Source organism: Chiroxiphia lanceolata, chromosome 20 (assembly GCF_009829145.1).
Source record: "Chiroxiphia lanceolata isolate bChiLan1 chromosome 20, bChiLan1.pri, whole genome shotgun sequence".
NCBI classification, from domain to species: domain Eukaryota; kingdom Metazoa; phylum Chordata; class Aves; order Passeriformes; family Pipridae; genus Chiroxiphia; species Chiroxiphia lanceolata.
This window is the reverse complement of record NC_045656.1, coordinates 1,306,474-1,330,827: the sequence shown is the minus strand read 5'-3', so window position 1 is coordinate 1,330,827 and position 24,354 is coordinate 1,306,474. Positions and strand designations below refer to the sequence as shown.

Genomic DNA, 24,354 nt, shown 5'->3' with positions numbered 1-24,354 from the left:
CTTCTATCTCCTCCAGGAAAGCATGTTTCCTTGAACCTTGTGACCTTACACATTATACAGTTTAGTATCATCACAGAACAGTATTTGGCTTTTCATGCAATTTTAGAAGGTAAAATCCCAACTACCCTTGGGAAAACATTTGAAATATTTTTTTTTAATCTGCCTTAAAAAGAATTAACACACTTGTTTTCCACCCTCCAAACCTGCTACCATCTTGTTAATTACCAAGCATGCTTCATGAGTACTTTCAAGGTGGAAAACAAAAGAACTGGGAGGAAAAGGAATTAAGTGGTGCATAAAATGTCTTGGTAAAAACAGAAGGGTTTTTTTAGTTTTAAAACTAACTTGGATTTTAATGTGTATTTCACACCTCCAGTGTGGACACAGGTTATGCTGGTGGGACAGGCAGAGCTGCACATACTCCTGCAACAGCCAAAGCCAAAAGGACTTTCCTGATGTGAACAAGGGAGCTCCCAAAGCCCTGGGCCCTCTAGGGAGGTTGGGGATGGCCACGCACAGAGCATCTGCCCGGGCACCCCCTTCAGTGCTCCATCACACAGTCAGTTTTTTTCCCAAACCTTAAACTGCTCCATCAGGGACTGGAGCTTCATCACACTAAACACTGGAGCTGTGTGGGTTTGGGAGCACTGTGGAAATCCAAGTCCCAGCCCTGGTTCCAGAAGCAGTGGGATGAAGGCTCTGTGTGAGCTGGAGCTGTGCAGCAGCAAACTGGGTGCCTCTACTTCAATATTGGGATGATAGATCCATATCCAGCAGGGATAGAAAAGTCCTTTAGAAAACACAATATTCAATTTCCTTTTCATCTCAGGGATGCAAGCCAGGCTTAGTACCTTAAAAACCTGGTGCTGCAATAGTCTCTTCTGCTTTTTTTTCTTCCTCTTTTTTTTTCTTCTTTTTTTTTTTTTTTTTTTTAAATGAGGAAATGCTGCTTTCATTCCCCTGTGAGAGGGCTGATCTGAGCATACAGGCACTGACGACACCAGTGCTGCAAAGATTTTTTTGAAGGAAGCCAAAACCAAAGTGCAAGAGATTAAAGAGACAACTCCCTCACAAGCCAAATGATTAAAGCCTTCGCTCTTTGGAACAAGAATTTCCTTGAAATAATAAAAAACAAAAGGAAGACTAACAGTGCTCCGGGTCTCCACCAGTTTACGCTGCTGCGTGCCAGGCTTTTTTTGGAGTTCTTCACTCCCATTGGACACCCCATGGAAATCACTTATGGATACAGCAGGATCTGAAGCAGGGCCACAGCTGTAATATATTCTTTGGCATTTCCTTCACATGCACAACATATTAATAGGAGTTTTCTTTGGGATCTGGATTATGCTGCAGAGAAGTAGAACTATCAACAGACTGAAAGAGCCAAGACCTAACCCTTGTCATTCAGAGAGAAAGTTCTTGTGGATTCAGGATTCTATACTCTACCTCCCTGCCCCAAGCTGAAAAAGAAAATCTTTTGTTTGAATATCTGAGCAAATTTCTAAGTGCCTATTTGCCAAAGGACAATTTTTTGCAGTCTATAAAGGTAAGATCAATATCATCCAAGTGCTCATCCTGCGAGCAGATCTGCTCTTTTACTGCCAAACATGCAAGAAATGCAATGCTCACATGCATTCCCCTGCAGGATTTCTTCATTACATTACCATCTGAATTCTTCTTCTTTGCAAAACTGCTATCTTCAGGAAAAATGTTTTATTATGTGAAAACACCTCACAAACAGGGACAGTTAAAGGGAGGAAAATAAAGAAAAAGAGGGTAACCTCTATATTGTAATAAAACCAGCTGAAAGTCCTCTCTTCTGCAAAAGAGTGTTGTCTGGTGAGAATAATTCTGTTCTTCTCTTGGTAACATTACTCTGTCTTTTTTAATATGCTATTCATCCATTAACTTTGACTCCCCATGTGTCTAATTCACAGCTACACACCAAACAAATTATCTGGAATTAAAACCATCTCACTCATTTCCTCTTTCCCCACCTTCACACTATGTCTTACAAAATCATTTCGCCATGAGATGTCTCAAGGAATCGCTAATTTCTTTGCAGGGGGCTGGTGGGAAGGCAGATTCCCTTTGTGTGACACAACAGTCCCCTGGCCAAGGTTTGCATTTGGAGGATTTGACTCAGTCCAGTGCCCCAGATAAGAGGCAGCCCCCCATTCCCTGCCTACAGATCAACAGGGAGACGCTGCTGATTCCTGCACTGTGGTGCTTTTCCTCCTCCCCCATCAGCATGGCCTCCCACATCCAGCTAAGAAATGACTGTAGAAAAGTCCACTTAATCACCTCCAAGCTTCATTTACATTTCATATCCATATCTCATCTGCCTAGCTCCTCCCTCTTTACAGCAACTTCTCAACCCATCACCTTATTTTTTTTTCTCTGCAATCATCACTTCTGTTTTTAATTTACACTGTGTTCTCTCCTCAGGAATTCTGCTCAAGGGGGGGGGGGGGAACATGCAGAGTGAATAGCACTGGTGCACCCTTGAGATGCAGGGCAATTCCTGAACCTCCTTGCTCCATTTTTTGTGGACCTCACACCATCAGTCTGCAGCCTCTCCTGCCCAGCCACCACCTGTGCTCATGACCATTGAAGTGCCTGTTGAACACAAATGTATTTCTCCTCAACATGCCCACATGAACGTGCCAAAATTACATCACTGGCTTCCTGCAGCTATAACTCAAACTCTTCCCTGGCTCCTCCAACTCTTTCACTTCGCGATCATCAGTTTATGGGGCAGGTTTTTTTTTAATTGGTTTCCATCCAACCAGCATTGCAGCTGCTTCCCTACATAAGGATGTGGGTTTTCTCTCCAGTAACCCCAGCACTGCTACAAAGGAGCAGATCTGTCCTGCTGCTTGGTGGCAGTCACACCAGTACAGACCACAGCACACCACCCACACCAGCCAGGTCACTGCTGCTGCTGCACCCACTGCTCCTCCAAATCTGCAGAGCAGGGTCTGTGAACTTTCCTTAGACACTGAGGCAGGGGAAGTACCATGGGAATGGAGATGTTCTTTGAAATTCTACAGGGACAAATCAGAGAGTGGTGAGGACTGAAACCATCCCAGCTGAGCCATATTAGACACACTGACACAATCTCTCTGCTTTGAGACTGACTCAGCCCAGAGAAACCAACTCCATCACCTTTGCAAACTCACACAAATTTTAGTGGAACAGGAGGACAGACTGGAGACCCCAAAGCAAGCCCATCCCTTCACCCTGGCTCTTCATCAGCCATACAGTCCATGTATGGCTGCAATTCAGATGGGAACAAACTGAAGACCTCAGAGTAGGAAGCATAATGGGACCACAAGTGACAGCAAGATTCACTCCTGGTTCTACCATTTGCTCCCTGCACAGCTTTAAAAAAGTCATCTGAGCTCTCAAGACAAAGTGCAGAGGTGCAAACAGGGCCAACAGATCCAGCAAGGAGCCTGCTGGTCTTTCCACAAGTGTTGAGGTCCTTTACTCAAAGGTTTTGACACCAACTGAGCATAAAACTAAAGAAGGGAGGGATTTCAAAACAAAACAGAACAGATTATGCCATTTCAGCTAAAATGATGTTTCGGTTCCCTGAACCATATAAGATCTCTGAGTCTGAACAAGATAGCCTGAACTCCACAGAGAGTCTGGGCTTGTTCAGAATGTCTCCACTCTAACGTGGAGCCAAACACAGCAACCTTCAGAGCAGCCCATCCCAAGGGAAGGAGGGCTGTGCACGGAATCACAATGCAGGACTTGCACATTGTGCCTGAAGAGCAGGGAAATGTAACAGCTTCCCCAGCTTGAACATAACTGACCCTGCAAAGAGAAAGGGAATGAATGACCTAACATTGCCTGCAAGGCAAGAAAGAGCCACTTCTGGGAGGTGAAGTTCTGGGTGGGCAGCTGCATTATGGAAAGCCAGCTGATGAGGGTGTTTTCAGGTCTTTATTTTTAATTTTGGGCATGCCTTCGGTGGAAACAATCTTCTTTTAAGAGGATAACCTTCACATGGCATATTTTCAGACCACTGAACCAGCCTGTCCAGATCCCCCTGCAGAGCCTTCCTGCCCTCCAGCAGATCAACACTCTCACCCACCTTGGTGTCATCTGCAAACTGACTGAAGGTGCCCTTGATCCCCTTGTCCAGTGATGAGGACACTAAACTGGATTGGCTCCAATCCTGAGCCCAGGGGAACACCACTTGTGATGTAACTTCACTCCCCACCACTCTCTGGGCCCAGCCACCAGCCTGTTTTTTACCCAGCAAACAGTGCACCCATCCAAGTCATGGACAGACAGTTTCTTCAGGAGAAGGTTTACTAAAGTCCAGCTAGACTACATCCACAGCCTTCTCCTCACCCACCAAGAGGGTCACCTTGTCACAGAAGACTCAGGTAGTCAAACAGGACTTGCCTTTCCTAAACCCCTGCTGGCTGGGCCTGATCCCCTGGTGGTCCTGTACGTGCCATGTGATGGCAAATGATCACAATCATCTGCTCCATGGCCTTGCCCAGCACTGAGGGCAGGCTGACAGGATCCTCCTTCTGACCCTTCATGGAGATGGGTCACGCTGGCCAATTTCCAGTCACCTGGTGAGCCAGGACTGATGCTAAAAGATGGAAAGTGGCTCAGTGAGCACTTCTATCAGTTCCCTCAGCACCCTTGGGTGGATCCCATCCAGTCCCATGGACTTGTGGTGCAGCAGGTCACTGATAAATTCCCTTTGGATTATGGGGCTTTATCCTGCTCCCTGTCTCTGTCTTCCAGTTTGTGGGCTGGGTGCTCTGAGGACAACGGGTCCTGCTATTAAAGGCTGAGGTAAAGAAGGCATTAAGTGCCTCAGCTTCTTCCTTGTCCTTTGTCCCTATGTTTCCCCCTGCATCCAATAAAGGATGGCCCTCCTTTTGCTGCCAACGTTTTTATAGAAACATTTCTTACTGTCTTTTATGGCAGTAGCCAGATTAAGTTCTAGTTGGGCTTTGGCCCTTCTAGTTTTCTCCCTGCATAACCTCACGACATCCTTGCAGCCTGCCTGAGTTGCCTGCCCCTTCTTCCAAAGGTCTAATGCAGAGCATTAGAGGAGATTTATGTTTACTGCTGAGTTAAAGGTCAGGAATGGAGGCTTCCTCCCTTCCCCATCTCTCCCCTCCTCTCTTCTGTGAAGAGACTAAGGCTGCATAATCTGCTGCGTTTGTTTTCATACAAGAGCTGCTTTTAAGCACTGCCCTGATGATCACACAAGGGTAAGCAGATGAAATCCAATAAGTGGCTCTACAGGACAAGACACATGACGAGACAGCCTGCCAGACTCCTGCTCTAATGTACACGCTGAAAAGAAGCTTATGCAGAGCCTGGGTAAAGAACGCTTTGTTAGGGAACACAGGCAGCTCACACTGCAGTGTCTGTTCTCCATTAGCCATCCATTTAAAAACACTTCTGATTATTTTCAAAGTACTTGCATTGCCCTTTCTCGAACTCAATATTTGCAGTTAATTGCATAACTAGTGCACTTGCCTGCCATTTAAAAGCACATTAAACCCAGTTTTTATTTAAAACAGCCATGTTTCCACTCAAGCACTGAAAATATCAGCAGATCCAGCAGATAGTGTTTCAAAGCAAGACACCTCTGCTTCTGAGAGTGTACACATGCACTTCACTGTGCCCAAGTGACTGAAATAGGACAGAGGACATGGCCATACAGACCAGGACCTTCAGAGTTAAAAAAAGGGAACCAGCCATCATGTGCTCTTCTGCAAAAATCTAATCTAAGAATGCACTGCACAACAACAATGGGCAAGGCACTATGCTCATCAGTCCCTACGCTCAGCTAAGTACCCTTTCACACCTTTTAGGGAAGGCTGTCTTCATCCTGGTCATTTATCCTGCTGGAGGCCAGAAAGCAACCACAGTGAAAAGCAGAGCATGAGAAAATAAATCCTTTTTTTAATTTTTATGTGTTCATTTATATAAAACATAACTTTCAAACCTATCAACAGGATTTATGGGGTTTATTCTTTGCTTTTATGAGAGTGTTTAACGTGGACAGGGCATAAGCATGACTGACAGACACCACCCCCATTGTCTGGCACACACCTCTGTCACATTTAGGTGTGGGGCATTCACCACTCGGTGGCTTTGCTGAAGTGATGCCACCTCAAAGCCCTGGGCAGAGCCTGCTGCACACGAGCCCTCTCCTCTCTCCAGCCTCATCTTCCAGAAGCTCCTCTGCATTCCACACACACAGTCCTCCACCCCAGCAGCCCCTCGGTGCTGCAGGCTTCAAAAATCACAGCCAAACAAGTTTTATACAAGCATCACCTCAGCACTCATAAATCTCCCCCTGGAAACTTGACGGAAGCGCTGACTCTACTGGCTTGGTAGAGTGGTAAGTTTTGGATTTACTGGTGACCTGGTCTTTTTCCTTTTTAAATAAAAAGTGCCCAAAACGACTGGCTTTCAATTCAAGCTCACCCAGCCTGTCTAGAAGAACCAGAATTGCATCAAATCTCACAAATACATGAAGGGAGGACCAACATCTCTGCCATCAATGGTCCTGCTGCCACTTCCCCTTTCTGGGAAGTTCTTTAGACACTTTATCATTTTAATTTGGAAATATTGGCACATCTAAATAAATACAACATAAATATGAAGACAAAGGACATTATGCTCCCCTGCAATATTAGTAGTCAGTACGTTGACTTTGCTTTGTTTAAGTACTGTTCAAAAAGTTCTAACAAAAGCAAGTAGAAGTGTTTAATTATGATACTGGATATTTTAATTCCTTTCAGAAAAAAAAAATAGCCTAGAGAAAGTCCAAGTATTGCATTTCAAAAGGATGCACTCCCATGAAGTAATTAAGATTTAAACCATGACAAGCTGCAAATATCTCAGCGTGCTCTCTCCAACTGCAAGCACCAGACAGGCAAAGGACCTAAGAACAATTTGGAAATTACTTGTGGGAATTAAGGGAGTTGCATAATCTGATTTAGTTGTTGCTTATGTCAATAGAAAGATATGAAATGTCTTGAATTTTCATGAGAGTTTGAGAGTAAGTGGGAGGAAAAAAAAAAGGAAAAATAATCAATAACCTAATCTATAATTTCATTCATGGTGAGGGCGACAGCTTGTGCAGGGCAGGGGAGGGTTTGTTGTCAGAATAATGATTTGCTCTTGAGACCCACTGCTATCTCAACCTAAGTATATAAAGCCCTCAGTCAATGCAAAGAGGCTACATGTGCCTTACCAGGGCTCAGGCTGGTCTCTAATGTCCTGAAAGGATAGATTTGCAATAAAAATATGGGAAAACATTTACAGACATTAAGTTTACAAGATGACTCTGATCCTGTGGATTAGTGTCGAGCCTGCAAGTGTGCTGAAGCCTACCAGGGAGAATAAAGCACTGTACTGTCCTTACACTAAGAGCAATTTAATTTGTATGTCCAGATGTTCATTTCAAGATTTTTATCCATTTTGAAGTGTTGTATCTCCACTGCCTCGGAATAAAAACACAATTATGTGCAAGCCATTTACAAGATTCCTGTGGCAAATATTCCTAACCCTGCTGGGTTATTTTAGGGCAATGAAGCCATAGTTAATACAAAGCAGGAGGAATGTTTGACAAAACTACTGAAATAAATAAAAGGACTCGCTCAAAATGCATGTCAAACCATGTGAAAATGTGAAGGTTACTGAAGCCCAAGAGATCCCTCCATTTCTTGCCAGGCCCCAACTGCTGGGAAATGTTTCTAGCAGCAAACTGTCCCACTTTGCATTTCTAAGAGGCTGAATCCCAAGAATAATAATGCACAGAAGATTGCAGCCCTTGGCTTTCCAGCCAGACAGTAATTCAATGAACAATTCGGCCGGCCCATCAAAACATCCCTGCCAAGTTACACAAGTACCACTTGTAGGAAAAGCTTTCTACTAGAAAAAGAGACAGCAGAGGAGAATGTGCTGGCAGAGAGGGAGCTGATGGGAAGGGCTCTCTCCTAATGGAGTGTTAATCACAGCACCTCTCCCACAGTGGCTGTGCTGGTGCTCGGAGGGGATGCGGAGCAGCGAGTGGTACCTGCAGCCACTGCCCGGGATGGAGGGACCCCTCTCCTGCAGCCAGGCCATGCCCCACCACAAACCCCCCCGAGAGGACACGGCCCTCCCCCACCATCCCCCACATGGGACGGGGGCCGGGTCCAAGGGATTCCTCTGGGAGATCACTTTGTCTGAACGCCAGGAGAGGCTCTAAGGCAGTCAAGCTTGGTCCTACATCACAGAGTGAAAACCACCCCAAACAGGCTACAAATTATAGTCTTTTGCTGAAAGTAGAAGGGCTTTGAATAGGCAGGGCAGTGATCCAAAGGGTGATAAGAAGGCTCTCAGGGCACATTTTGAAAGGAAACAAAGATATGTGTTTTCTATTTTAAGAGTCACCCGCCTCACCAAGTCAAGTCACTAAATGGTTTGGGCTGGGTTTTTTGAAGGCCTTCACCCACCTTTCCTAGATTCTTTCCTCATTTTTGGCTACACGAATGCAGCTCTTTGCAGAGCAAAATGCCTTTGTAATTCTGTAACATTGCCTCCCACTGTTCCAGAGCTCAGTTCCTAAATCACACCAGCAAGGGCTCCCCGCTGGGATCCAGAGCGCTGGGATCCAGAGCGCTGGGATCCAGAGTGCTGGGATCCAGAGTGCTGGGATCCAGAGCACTGGGATGAGGATGGCTGCTATGCACCTCCTCCAAGGAGATCCAGAACATCCACCCCATGCCAGGGTGGATGTTCTGGATTACCAAGGCACGTGCCCAGAGGCTGGGACAAGGCCATCAGGCTGTGCCCATGGAGCTTCCCACTCTGATCCCAGCTCTGTGCTTGGTCCCGGGTCAGAGGGGGGAGCACAAACACAGCTGGGATCACCTGGAAGCTGCAGTTCTGGGAGGAGATGAGGCACTCACACACCACCTCGGGCTCATAACACAGACCCACTGCCCACAGTGTTCCCTTACAGCCTGTGGTGGGTTAGTGCCCACCCCTGGCTGCCCCATCCTGGCCAGGCTCCAGCTGCTGTATGAACTGGAAGATAAGCAAAATGGTTTGCAACCACTGATACCACCATTCCCACAGCAAAGGACTGTAAAGCACAGTTTGCTTTCCCCTAGGAAGGACAACAGGGCCTCAGCTGATACTCATCTGGGTGTTGAAAATAACCCCAGAAAACCCACAGCTAAAGGCACACAGGCTTGAGGCTGGGTCTGAGCTGGATCTCTGAAGCCTGTTCACCATTTGCTTCAGGATCACACCATTAGGTTTCACTACAAAGCTCCAAGGGTTATATTAATCACCTTTGTCTCTGGTGCCCTTTGGCTAATGACACTTCATGCAATCAGGGCCTCCAGTTGCCCTCACCTCTGAGAAAGGTGCTTATCTTGAAAGATGGCTTGAAAATGTACCAGAAACACCAGTTTCTAAACCATGTGGTCACCATGAGAAAGACAAAGCAAAAAGAAAGGAGTTGGAATTTAGGAGAGACCGAACATAGCAAAATGCAATAAATATATTACATTTACTTGCTGTTCCACTTGATTTTTAGCTCACTTTGGCTAAGATGAAAAGAAAATGGCCTTGAGCTGGCTCTGCTGTGCTGGGCTAAATTACTGCACCAGAGCCACTGGAGAGCAGGACAGTCCTCAGCCCCTCTGTTCTTCCCCTCTGGAAATTCTGCTGAGCATGCAAAGGGGGTAGAAACAAAGGAATTATTTGATCTTGCATTCAGAACCAAACACCCTCAGTGCAGCAGACATAACATTAATGTCACCTTGCTACCAAGCAGTCAGTATTCTGAAGATTTGTAAATTAGAATCTCAACAAAAGGGAAATCGCCACTTAGATGTCAAATAAGAGGGTTTTTTTCAGGGTAACTATTCTTTTGACGTGATAAGGCCAATTCCCAAACAAAGGTGTTAGAAAGGAGTTTCCAAGAAATTCTCTTTCAGGAGCATCAGCCCCAAGCAGCAATGTCTCAGTTTCAGGATCAAATCTGCTTGGATCAAAACAATAAATTAACTCTTGTGTTATGTCCAGCATCTGAAACACAAAATACATCCCCAAATGAGCACAACCTCCTTTAAAAACAAAACAAAAAAAAAAACCAAAAAAAAGAAAGACATAATTGTGCCAACACAGAAGTAAAAATAGCTTGGGAAACTGTCAAAGGAGCCATCTGGAGACTCCCACCACAGCAGCAGAAGAGTGCAGAAGGCGCTAAAAGGTACACAACCACCCCCATCACTAATGCCCTTCTCCAAAGCACTCAAATACAGTGGGGTGAGAACAAACATCAGCACGTTTCTCACATGGCAAAGCAGAATCTCTGCAAGTCACACAACATCCACCTGAACCCATCTGCACCAGCGAGCCAGGGCAGGTTGGTCAGCAGGAACAGGTACCACCAGCTGTGCTTCTGCCTCCCCACAGAGCTGGATGCTCCTTCCACCGATGAGCATCAAACCACCCCAATGCACCACAGCTCCCTCTTCCCCCAGCAATGGGCTCTAAGACATTAAAATTAAACTCAACAGCTGCACTTTACAGCTGTTCCTTTCTAAAATACAGAGGTCTTTTTTTTTCCTCCCTCTTTAAAAGTGAGACTGTCGGATTTTCTTAATAAATATTCAGCATCCTCACCAGAATAAAACGGGAGTGAAAGCAAGAGCCCTTGCTTTTGGATCTGCTCCGTGCCTCTATTTTTCTATGTAACCTGTTCTAAAAGTATAATGATCAGTATTAAATCCAAGCTTGATGGCAAAGTACTAAAGCCCAGGACAACAGTTTCATTTCTGTGAGGATGAAGCATGAAAATTCAGTGACAAATCCATTTTTCTTATGCAGAATTGTGGCTTCAGAGCATTTGTAAAGACAGAAGAGGCCAGCACTGGGAGGATAATAAAACTATTGGCTACACTTCTCAATCTCTTATAGGTAGCAGTTCATCCTCTTTTAAGGAAACAAAATCAAAAGATCCCCCAAAAGAGAAAAAACGGATGTAAATTTTCTGTAGAAACACACACAGAGTAACCAAGTAATCTACTGCAGTCTGCAATCATGTAAACATTAAGTCACTACAGAAAGTGCCCTCTTGCATGGGAGTTTGGTGGATTCTCATCAAGCAGTGCCAGGAAAAATGGCTCAATATATGGGTGATGTTATGGGAAAACAGGAGACACTTCAGTCCAGAGACCACGACAAGGTTCCTCCAAGAAATAATAAAATTTCCTTGTTGATATATAACAAGTATTACAGTTTCCTCCCTTCTTCTGCTTCCCCACAGTGACGTGGAACTGAAGATGCTCAGTGTTCCCTCTTGAATACTGCACTGGGCTGTGCACCTCTGGTGAACTTGCAGCGTGTCAAAAGTACAAGTGAGTCTTCACAGCACATCAGCTCAATGGACCAAATAATTCAATGGCTCTTCTGCTCCTCTACAAAGGGTTTAACAAACCCAGAAAACACACCACAGGAAAGCAAATCCCCACATTTTCAAACACTCCCTGTCAAAAAAACACATCCATTCTGTGAGTCCCCAGCTGATCCTCCCAAGCAATGGAGGTGCTTCTGACTCCTCCCTGTTGCACAAAATCATTTTAGAGAGCACAGTTTCTGAGCTGGGCAACCAAGGGCCTTGTATTGCACCTTGGGCCACCACAAGTGTCACTTGGGCAGCCCTGCCCATGGTCCTAAGAGCATAACCCTCCCTGAGTCACAGGTGTGAGACATCAGGGCTATGCATCTCTTGGGTCACACATGTGCAGTGCAAAAGGATGCTCAGCAAGGCTTTACAGAGGCACAAAAGACAGTCTAGGACAGACTTAGCAGGTTAGAAAGTAATTTTTCAGCTCTCTTACAGCCTTACTGTAAGGTCTTATGGAAGTTGCCTCCTTCTCATTTCTGCAAGGGGGAAATCTGTACCACTTTGGCCACCTTGGACTACAAGAGGCTCTAAGTGTGGAGGGAAGGGACCATCTCTAATGGGAAGTTTATCGACAGTGCAACAACACAAACAACCCAGCGTGTGCCAGGTCTGCACTTGAGTGGAGCCTGGGTCCTCATTAGTGGACACATCTGAGAGCTCTGGCCTAACATCTTCCACCAAATCAAGCAGCAAATCAACAGCAATTAGAGCCATGCTACGGAGACAGGGGTTTAACGTGCTTTTTATTACTGTTTATAGCTGTCTACAGACTGCAAAGCTGCACAGATCCCACTGTCTGAAAGAACAAAAGCCATCTATCCTGTTAGAAATTTCTGATTATTCATTAATGGATAATAACAAAAACATATAGTGTGAGGAGGAGGAGGGAGTACTCCTAAATCCTACACAGCCTGAGCCCCACTGGCATTAATGGAAAACCAATGAATATCATTCAAGGTCAGGAGCTATCTGGAAAAAAATAACACCAAGAGAGTCTGGAGAGCATTTTTTTTCCCTTCTCTTTTCAAGACTTGTGTTGTGCATAGAAAAGCAACCTTTGTGCAAACCACAATGAACGTTTGTCCAGCCTGAAACACATCCCACATCCAGGAGCAGCAGCACACGCTGCAAGTCTGGCATCAGAAGTGAAGCAGAAAGCTGGGGGCAGGAGCCAGCACAAATGCACATCACTCCTTCCTCACAGACCAAGAAGAGGTTCGGTCTGTTCCTTCACCTATTCTGAAACACTCTGCTATTCCCTACTTCAGACATCCAAACATGAAGCTTAACATTTAGAGGAAGATCCTATTACAGGATAAGAAGGAAGGAAGATTGTCTACATATGAATTTACTCTGAAGAGCTGTTTATAAATAATTCCATATGTGGATACTGCTCATTGCAGAGTAAAACCAGCTCGTTCTGGTTTAGTTAAACCCATCTTGGAGTTGCAAGACCCAAATCTCTTTTTTACATTCATTTTATACTGACATCACTTCGATGACTGCAGAGTGACTCCTTAAACCAACCCCAGCTGCACTGGCCTGTCTCTGGGTATGCCAGAGCAGGCCCCAGTGCAGGTTGGCCTCCCCAGCACAAGCTGCTCCACTTAAATCACTTCTGCTTTTAGCCTGATAGAAATAATCCCCCAGCAGAGCTGACTTCACCCCTCGGTCACCCCAGCATGAGGCTGTGCTGATTCCAGCAGAGTCACTCTACATTTAACACCACAGCACTGTGAGGGATCCTGCCTGGGAGGGGGGAGCAGTCACGTCAGTCCCATCCATGGGAGGGCCAGGAGAGCCCCCGGGGCTCCGGGACAGCCCGGCCGAGGGGACAGTGGCCGCTCCTGCCACCCAGGTGTAACTTCTGCAGCTCCCTTAATCCCTGCTGCAGTAAGATCACAGCTAAGACTGGTGAAACGAGGACATCTTAAAGACATATAAGGCACCTCTGCAGCCTGTCTTAGGATCTTAATCAGCACACTGACATCAGGAGACTCTATTTAAGAGTTCCTGCCTTACATTGAAACATCTGCTCCACCCTGGAGGGGCAGCAAAGGCACCCCAATCTCTCCTGGCAGAAAGTTCTATTTACTTCATGAATTTTTGAAGCTGCCTCATGAATTAATGCACTAAAATAACTTTCATAGAGTCCTCATTTACAAATGCTCCCTGGAAATATTGGTAGCATTTAAAATATACACCTAAAAATAAAGCAAGTGAACATTTAAAACTCTCATTTGGCAACAGCCTGGAGGAGGAAGCCCATGTTCACAGTGGGGCTTAGCACAGTAAGAAGTAGTGTGAGAGGCTGAACAGGGACCCCAAAAGAGATGCTCACAGAGGGGAAGATCATGGGAGATGAACTCCACAGACCCCAGCTCTCCCTCAGGTGGTACTGCCCAAAAGGACAAGTATCATCCTCATCTCATCCCTGTGGATCCTCACCTCCCTCTGGTAAGGGTCTGGAGATGTGCTGGCAAGTGCTGCACCTTAGACCCAGGGACCACTAATAGAAACTTTTCTTTTGGCCAGTGGTAGCACTTGTCTGATAAGAAAAACCCTTTCTTGGTCACCCAACCTTCTGTGCGACACTTGGAAACCACCAGAAGGTCATCTCAGTCCCTCCTGCCTCAGGAGCAGACAAAGCACAAGACCACCAAGCTCTTCACATGTCTGGTCTTTCAGACAAGATCTCAGAACAAGGCCCAGCCAGGTCTGCACAGGTTGAAACATTTGACCAGCTTCCCAAAAGCACCTCTTGCTCAAGACAAAGCAAAGTTGCTGTGCATTGGTCCTTCCTGGCTGGCTCACTCCACAACCAGCTCCCATTGCTGAGGTGAAGCCCTGGGTGCTTCAGTGTGTAAGGCACTCTGAGATCCCTAGGGATGAAAGGAGCTATATAAATGTAAATCATTCTCATTAATGTAAATTGTGGGACAATGAGATGTTTACACTGAACAGTCCTAGGGCTGAGCTTCAGAGTGGGTATGTTTCTGTATAATTTCACCAGTGAAGAACACAGCCCTCAGTGCCTGGTAGCAGGACACCAGAAAAACCTCCGTGGAGGATCCGTTTGGGAACTGTCACACACAGTGACCAGGTCAGGCTCCAAGGGCAGCACCGTGGCCACAGAACATTCATCTCCTCCCTTGTGTGCTCTTGAAAGACCTTTCAAAACCTGAAGTCTTCACCTTGCACAGTTGTCCACAGCTGATTTGGAGTTTCTCTGTAACTGCAGGAGGTCAATTAGCACTTTTTAAGACCACTTCTAAAAACCAGGTGACTCCAGTTCAAACAACTGGGTTGCTAAAGAAGGGAGAACTCACATTCAGAGACTGAAATGTGCAGCTACAACTATGATGCTCACCCTGACTCAGAACCTACCCAGTATCCACAATATCTTCTAGGAATTATTCTACTGCTTTGGGGTAAACTTTGAACCAGGCCCTTCTATGCATCCATCTTCAGCCTCTTCATGTTAAGGGACAACTCCCATGCTGTGCTCATCCCAAGAGAACACAGTCTTTCCTCCTAGAAAGCCACTGGTACCCAGGGACCAAACCAGAGCATCAACAATTAGAAGAGCCAACTTAAGGCACAGCTTAATTGTCTTCACTGGACACAGGGAATATGACTTGAAGGTCCAACTGAACCTTTGCTCAGGTCAAAAAGGGTGAAAATCTGCAAGCCATGATGAAACTGGAGGAGCAGGGCTGTCCTTTGGTCCTGCAGACTGGAGGATGCAAGTCTGCACTTAAAGGGAGGGAACTATTCCCCAGCAGACGTGGCCGGCTGCCTGCACAAATCCCAGGGCACAAGCTGAACTTGTGCAGAGTTTAGAACCAGACTCTGGCTGCCAGATCATGTGTAGAGCTGTATTTACCTCGGTGTGTGCTAACGCCAGGCCAGGTTCAGTGCCAGAGCTGTCCTGGGATGAGCTCTGAGGACAGCTCTGGGTCTGTGCTAACCCTGGCAGTCTGTAGGAGCAGAGACACACACACACATGCACAGAGGTGCACACAGAACATACACACACACCCAAAGCACCTGCACGGACTGAAGAACAGCTCCAGCTTAATCCCAAACTGAGAAGCAAGTGCAAATCATCAAATTTAAATTTCAGCCTCTTTCTTTTCTGTGCTTTTGTTTCAGTATTTAGAGCTCCAACTAACAAAGCAACAGACACAATGCCACCTCCTCGTGAAACACATACTCAGCTCCCTCCATCTGCTCCTTCCCCAAGCCCCCTTGTATTCTGCAAAGCAGATTGTGCTGTGAAATATTAATACTTGGCTGGTTATTCCCACCCTGAATCTCAAGGCTTGTTCCCAGCTTCTCTCCCCCTTGCATCTTTTCCAGGGATCACGGCACTCAGTGGGTTATGTTACTGCACACTGTACCGCGTCTGAGGGGAGCTTTCATAAAAGGGTGGAAGCGGTCCAGAAGCAGCTTCTAGGGAGCCTTCCATCTGCAGCAGCATTTTATTTAGACAGCAGAGGGGAAATTAGATCCCTATGTTGCTGATTGGCTTTGGGAGTTGAATCTTCATTTCTGTAGGAGGAGTTCATTTACACCACTGTAACGAACCCAGTGCCAAAGGTCCCACCGGGACGATCGGCGCTCGGGGGAACGTGGGGAACAATGACTGTTCAGTTCGAGGGCAGCACGGAGCTGCCTTTAATTCCCACCCTGCTTTCGCTCTAAATTTCTTTGAATTTGACTTTGTTCTATTTAATCTGGATTTCTGCTCCATCTGGCTTCTGAGTAACGATGCCAATTTATTCCATGTGCTTGCTGAAGAAGCTTTTCCTCAGCAGGGGGGAGCAGTTAGGACAGAGCTTCAACAAGTCTGTTTCAGTCCAGCTCTGAACCTCCCTTCTCCAAATGTTCTAACGAACACATCTGCAAGCAGGAATTTCTGTAATTGCAGTTAATTCAGATAACAGAACAGTGAACAGAGAAGGTATTCCGTTGGAAATACCCTGAACCAGGTCTGACCCACTGCAAATCAGCTTTGGTTGCTAGACTGAGGTGCCCGGCAGTGGGGACAGCTTGCTCTTCTCCAAGACTATTGACTCAAGGACAAAAGGACATTTCTTCTCCTGAGCCCCTACCTGGAGCAGATAGATGGCTATCCAAGCCCCAACCCGCTATATTTTTTTAAGACCAGATCTAGACAGAGCTGAAAAGATGACTTCTCAGTGCCATTTTCATGTTTCTTTGGATCAGGCGCTAAATTAGCAACAGGCTTGCTCTTCTTCCAGGAAAAGAACATTTTGGCTACCAAGCCCTTAATCAAACTTCACATCAGACAGTTATGCTTCATCTGCCTCCTGCTCAGTTGGGTAAGACAGTTGGCATCTAAAAGGCAACCCCCACATGAAAATAAACTCTTCCCTTCTTAGACTGTTGAGCAAAGGAGCAGCAAACAACAAGTATGACGGGCACAGCTACAGAGAGCCCCCCATTCCCATCCTCCCTGGAGACAAGGAGCCCAGAGGCAGAGCTGGAGAGGCTGCCTGGAGAGATGACAGGTCCCTGCCACACATCAAGGCATCCTGCAGCCTGGGCAGGCTCCCAGATTAAACACATGCTCTGAAACCAGAGGTGAGAGCACAGCTCAGCCTGGGACCTGCACAGCAATGAGGTCACAGTGGTACCTCAGTGGAGTCAGCACCCCCATTCCCGGCAGGATGATGCCCATGGGAGCTCCTCTGCCATCACTCCTATTGACCAACGAAGCACAGGCACGTGGCAAACCCACTTCTGGACTGCAGCAGAGTCCCAGTTACGAATGTTTATGTTTTTGCAGCACCGTAAGTCACCTTGGATGTCTGGCACTGAGCAGGATAATTTAGCAGGGTTTTCAAATGGCTCAGATTCTTCACCACTGAGGTGTAATGGCCCGAGACCCTCACAGCTATATTTTTTCCTATTCACCTAAGGTCAGAGAGGGCTTAACCTTATTATTTCAGAAGGCTCAAAGCTTTGACAATTATAAACAGGAGAGTAAAAACAAGAGCTAAATTTGTGTAATACATTACTTATCATTTCCCAGCCTCTGAATCTAAGCCAGAAAGGTGAGGATGGCTCTGACACCTACTTTCTTATTTAGGGTCTGGCTTGAATGAGACCTACAGAGCTAACAGTAGGAACAGTTACTACCAAAGGCTGCTTCATGATGTGGATCAAGCAGGTTTGCTCCTACCACACTTCCAGATTTCACAAACACTCTTCCCAGGCAAGACACACTCGACATAATATGGGGACAAGTGTGCAAATATGTCAATAACAGAGGAGCAAACACAAGATTAGATGCTGCTGGTACATTCTCAGTGACTCTGTCCCAAGGGTCCTGCACCTCCTGCCAACAAGTCTTTACTGCTTTTGCTGCTGGACTCCCCTTGCTGGTCACCACAGACCACACATTCCACAACAGACACTTTCCACTGCAGCCTCTCCAGGTATTTCCTTGCACAGAGAATTCTTAGTCACTGGCAAAACTTGCAGTTTGCCAGAAATCAAAACTCTGAACAGGCAGTTGCATGCCCCTCCTGAGCCTCCTTGTGCTTGCAAACAGCCAGCATCCCTCTCCAGGAAAAGGGGTCCTGCACAGCCCCTCACTTACAGAGGCAGAAACAGTGCAGAAATTCTCTACCTAAAACAGTCAGTGATAAATGCATTTAGACTGGACCATGCCCAGCTTGTATGAAGGTAAACACAAAGAAAATTGCTCTGTTTGATCTACATGATGAGGATTTGTAAGTCAGGCAATGATGATTCCAAACCTCGAGCTGCAGGGAGGCACCACTCAGGCAAAGCAGCCCTCGGCTGCATCACCACTGCCTGGCACAACTTCATGAGCTTCCTCAGCACTAAAGAGAGAGGCAGAACAAATCCCTTCTTAAATGCAATCCTGCAACCCATTTCAATACCTAGTGCTGGAAGATGAAGCTTCCGCCGAGCCAGTCAGGGCTGAAATATTGTTTATTGTACCTGAAAATTAATTTCATACCTTTTGGGGCATCACCAGATTGTTCAATCACTGACTGTGCACACGAGCCCACAAGTTTAGTGGCCAATTTTCTTCAGGCATGCACTAAAGTGCACCCACGTAGTTAAGATCAAATTCAACCCATGGTGTTCAAACATTATGGTACATAACTCAACAGAAGTGTCAGACCTGTGACCGTTAAAGCATAATATTTACTGTGCACCACCACAGATTTACACAGCGCAACACTGCAACCCTTTGTAGACACACAACAGGCCAGAAAGCAAGAAGAATTAATTTTTCATACATTAGATGAGAAGCTGCTGTGGAAGAGATACCAGGGTGTACATCTGCTGTTCACCAAATCCAGCAGCATCTGAATTCGGATGTAGTATCCGAGGACATCCTGACCAGACGGCTCCAGATGACCCAGGAATGCTGTACACCAGAGCCATCATACACACTTGGCCAAAGTCTCCCATAATTATTTGTCAGGAACAGACTTGGACTGTCTCCAGTAGTTATAGTGGCAGGTAACCAGGAGGTCACAGTGACTCTGCTGGGGTGCAAAGGAAGAGAGGAGGTTTGACACCCATAAATCTGTGGCAAACTTACTGACTCCCCACTGTTTCTTCTGGGCAAATGTTTAAAAGCAGGTGTAAACTGAGTTTTAAAAATAAATATCAACTATCAAAGGTCACAGACCACAAATTTACCCTGTTTCTTTTAACGTAAGTATAAACACTAAGAGTATTTATTTAGGCTTGCTTGCTCACGTCCATCATGAGAAACATTAGGATGTGAGAAATACCAGTGCTGAGGAAAGATGCATCCATGTTTTCTGGGACAACAGACCTGCTCCTTTTCTGCCAAGAACTTCTACAAATCCAGTGAGTCAAGGCACTGACATCCTTAGGAGAAAGCCATCACCCCCAGACACAACCATGCCTCAATGCTACCCCTCAAATCACCCCAGCACTGCCAAGAGGAGGCTAAACTTCCACTGGGTGAGGACTTCTAATCCAACAGTCCACCAGGAATGAAGGCACTCTGTGGCTTGAGCAGGCTGATGTACAAGCCTTTGGTGGCAATGGCTTTGGGTCACTGCCACCCACAACAGTGAGAGCACACATAAATAACACCTGCCCAAATGTGTGTTTATACAGAGCAAAGTAATAGCTCCATCAGACCTTACATTCTATCAGCCAAATAATATGAGTTTTCAAAAACATTTACTACTTTAACAGGCATTTTAACAGTTCCCATAACTCAGGTGCATCTTTGCTGTAAATCACTCGACAGTTGAATACTCCACTCTGAGATCTAATCCCCTTCAGCATTTTAGAAAGGAAGAAACAACATTCCTAAGGTTGTTTAGGAAGGCAAACAACTTTGCCAGGAGCCTGCAATGGGAGAAAAATCAGTAAGGCAGAGGCCAGTTAAACTCAGCATGTGACCTGCCTTGGTTGAGTACAGAGCCCAGTCTGGACAGGAGCTGGTCCTACATCACAGAGGACAGTCCTGCCATAAACCCCAGCTGAGCACCCAGCAACATCCAGCCCTGCAGGAATAACTGAAGGCAGCAGAGAAAACACAGCTCATGTTTTTCTGCGAGGCTACCCCCACTGCAGCCCCTGTACCCTTCAGTGCTGATAACTGGGGCCTTTCTACCCCTGGACTTGCACTGAACAAAAGGAGCTGGCAAGTCACACGGAGCCGAGCCCACCCCATGCTGTAACCAAGGACAGCAGATTCTGACTGAGCAGCTCTACAAAGTCCTTCCCTGCTTCCAATCAGGATCAGGGCATTTAACTTCAATTTGGCACTTGCTGAGGGAGCAGGAACCCACACACCCTCCATAGCAAACAGGAATCATCACCTCCCAGCTCGGCAAAGACACAGACCAGCAGAAGGGTGACAAAGGAAGCTGAAGATGGGAGAACACAGACCCAGTGGTGAACAGGGGTGTCCATACGGATTGGAAAAGGCAGGCGTGAAGCACTACATTTGGAGCATGCAAGCCTCCACTTCCCCTCACCTCCCTCAGAAGTGGGGGGTTAGACCCTGACAGTCCCCATCCTGTCTCCTGCCCCTGGAAGGAAGGCCCCGTCCTTGCATTTTCTCACGTATTTCGAAGCGCACAGACAGAGGCAGGAGAGGCAGTTCAGTGTAGATGCAGGTGGAAAGGAGGCCTGCAGCAAACCAGTGTTTAAGAAACACTGTCTCAAATCAGAAATTTCACTCTATTTCACTCTGGCTTTATGATCTACTCTGATGAGCTCTTTAAAAAAAAAATACACACACACTCTTGCTATATACATATATCTCCATCCAGATGAATGCTTTTGTTCACTTAGCAGAAGTTTTTCTTGGCTGTAAAAGATGGCAGGCTGGGGAGACTAAATGAGAGTGGGGAAGAACCGAGGCAGCTGGATCCCAGTCATGTGGAGCCTGGACAGGCTCCGTCAAAAACAAGGACCAAGCCAGAGACAACCCAGCACGACTGACTTCATGCAGGGCCCTACAGGGACAACCACAACGACATAGTGAGTGTACCACATTGGCCAAATTTCCCTAAATAAACGCTTGATGAAGTTCCTGCAGGCTTTGAGTAAAGATTTATTCTTCTCCCGCCAAAGCATGTAATGCCTGAGAGACAGAGATCTCAGCTGGCTCATTCGTTCGTAGATTGTACCCACAAAAATTTCCCCTGCTCTTCATAACCACATAGAGTCGAATTCCCTGGGCTGGGACTTCTTGCTGGGTCTGCTCCACGACCCTGGATGGCAGAGCAGGCACAAGCCTGGCAGTGAGGTGGGGATGAACACGCTGTGCCTGGCACTGCACCTGAGACACACTGGGACTGTCCGACCTGCCACCCTCCATGTCATCTCCTGTGATGGCTTTAGTTCACCACATGCCAAAATCATACAGCCAGCTCCATGCTTGCTTAATAATAAACACCTCTAAAGCTGCTGACAAATCCTCCTTGCAAACCTTTCCTCTAGGCAACTTCTGCCCCCAGTTCTCCCTGCATATCTGAATATAACGTGGGCAGGGCAGTGGCTCACCTTTCAGGCTGGAGAGAATCCCTCAGCTTGATCCCAAACCCCCCAAAATTACTGATTTACCTCCAGTAAGTCAGATCATCACATCCTGGTGAACCATGAAGGAAAACAACAGAAAAACAAGCAAGAGAATCTGCTGGGAGATAACAACACCCTGCAAAAAATCTTCCCCAGCAGGCTTTTTCAAGCAAAGGAAGGAGGTGAAATGCTAAAGGGTGGAAGAAGGTAAATTATCAGAGTTGAGACATTTCAAATGACTGCTCCCTGCTGCGTTCAGCAGCTTTTCTTGATGGAGTCACTAATCACTGTAGTTTACCGAATGACCTTGTTGTGGCCATCTCATCTTCAGGGGACCACAAGCTGCAACAATCCCTGGTGCAGGGAAATGATGCCTTTTGGGCTGTGCTAACTCACAGCCATCGAGTGCTGACTGCAGCCTGTCACGACAGGGCAGAGGAACAGCCCACTTCACTGTAAAATGCCTCCACAGGGGCATTCATCATGTCCAACACACAGCCAGCTTTGTACTCTGGGCAGAGATGGAGAGATTGGGGCAGAAATTCTCCTGTACATACATTTAAAATACCGTCTGCCACAAGCTGGAAAAATGCTATAGAAAAATTAAATATTTACTTCTTCTGTTTGTTAATATCTTTCATTAGTTACTCAGCTGTAACAGTCATTAAAATGCTGAAAGGGAACGTCATGTAAATTCATCACTAGCCTGGGAATACTCCTGCATTTGTGAGCAGGCTGCACGCTGCAGCAGAGCTCAGAGACTCCATTTCCCTACAGGAAAGGCCAAACGTCTGGTTCACTCACAATTTACAAATGATTATTTTTCTAATTAATCATTCATCAAAAAACACAAATAGCAACAGGGCATGAAAGGCAGTGCTGGTGTTAACAGAAGGCAGAGTCAATCCATCACAGTCTCACCCTCAGCTGCTCACAGGGGAGACCCTCCAATGCTGTAACTCCAGTGACTGCAGGGAAGGAGCTGGGGAAATACCCTCTGTTCTCCCCAGCTGCCCTAAGGAAAGGGATGATGTATGCTTCTGTTATGCCAAACCTCATCTGTGTAAATTGGAGTTGCAACAGATCCGTGAAACATACTGGGAGCTGCACAGGATGATGGTTTCAAACAGGCAGGTTGGGATCGTGGGATGAGGAAAGGAAGGGCCAACAGAGCACTGTGGGAGGAGAGAAAACTTGGACAACACAATGCACCAGAGCTGGCAGTGACCCATGACAATAACCCTGAAGGAAAGAGGTCATAAGAGAGACATCAGAACAATGAACAGGGACTTGCTAAATACCTTCCCTGGCTCTCTGTAGTAGTGACTTGGCTGCAACTAATCCAGCACCTCCTGGGCTCACCTGGATCCAGAGGAGATTGGTCCTCTCAGCTCTTGTGCTCCCAGACCACAGAACTATGACTGTTAGTGCCAGCACACTGACCCCTCTGTTGCCTTAGTTTGGATTAAGGATCTTTGGAACCACAAGCAGATCCTCTCACTATCCAATGCACGTGGATATCACCTCTCCCAGTGTTCAGAGTTTGGCCCTGCAGCCCTCTGTGCTGCTCACTCACAGGAGAAGACAACATATCCACACACCTGGAGTCTGAAGGTAAACTGTAAATGCACATGATTTTCATCAATTCTCTATTCTCACCATGATTAATCCAGGTTAGATATCTCCTGCACTCCAAGGACAGATGTTTGAAAGGTGTAACAGTTTCCAGCACCCCAGACCTCGCCTTGCTTTGGCTCTGCTGTATCAGGCTGCTGGCCAACCCCTTGCCAAGCCAACGACTCTTCAAAAGGCAGTATGAACTGGTAAAAGCAGGCAGCAGCATGATATTTCAGCCTTGCTATAGTCTCCTGCTGGCTTTTATTACACTTCACAGAGCTAGGCTTGAACCATATAATCACATTTCAAAGAGGCTGGGGTATTGTTGGCAGTCTGCTTCATTCTTGACCACTGAGATTGTGAGATCTGTCCCTGCTGCTCAGAGAAAGAGAAGATTTCCTCCTTCCAGCAATTAATTACACAAACTCAAACCCTACAACACAACAAAAAAGGACATCCAAGATAACCAGGACTTTTGCAGGACTGGCTTTTACCAAAGCTCTGCCAGTGCAGCCTCTCCACATGTTGCACAGGAAATGCAAAACTAGGCAAAACCAGGGAATTGTTCTGGAGAGCAGAATACCCCATACATCCCAATACATACCATACCCCAGCATCCTCATATGAAACAGTGATCTGTCCTGTGAGAAAGAGTCTTGAAGACAGACATAAGGAGGCAATTTAAGAAGAGCGTGCAGCCAGTCTCCTGGAGGTTTAGAGGATCTGTCCTGAATGGAGTTAGCAGGTTCAGACCAAAGTGGGTTCTCAAAACTGCATGGCCAAACATTGGACTGTTGTTCTTTACCTAATTTTAACACACTTGAGAAATTTGCACCAACTCACTGGACACAACAGGAGTGGGCAGGAGGGACGGTCACCATCCCAATGGGCAGCTTCACAGCCAGAACTTGGGAAGCCTTGGATCAAAAACTTGCCACATTGCAAGGTTTTGAGCAGGCCACTGGTCCCTCCATGTTTCAGATCCTCTTGTACAGTACTGAGGATGTTACGTGTTGAAGACACTGGGACAGGAAGGTCTTGCAAGAATGAAGGCTCACATAAGCTGCTCAGAGAGCCAGGAAAGGATTTCCTTAGGAGACAAAATAGGAAATTCTGAGCCTATCAACAACGCACACATCACAACACTCAGCAACCTCCCAAGACAGTGTTTTACTTAATGGCATGAA

General features: G+C 46.4%; 1 protein-coding gene and 1 long non-coding RNA gene across 7 annotated transcripts in view; both read right to left on the bottom strand.

Annotated features, from left to right (window-relative positions):
* The window catches only part of LOC116796521 (autism susceptibility gene 2 protein-like), a 402,708-nt gene that overhangs the window by 324,391 nt on the left and 53,963 nt on the right, over nucleotides 1–24,354 (bottom strand). The window lies entirely within an intron of this gene.
* Nucleotides 1–24,354, bottom strand: part of LOC116796524 — a 39,153-nt gene that overhangs the window by 5,386 nt on the left and 9,413 nt on the right. The window contains exon 2 of the long non-coding RNA XR_004360395.1: nucleotides 18,259–18,345. This is a non-coding gene — a long non-coding RNA (uncharacterized LOC116796524). The remainder of the gene's footprint in view (nucleotides 1–18,258; nucleotides 18,346–24,354) is intronic.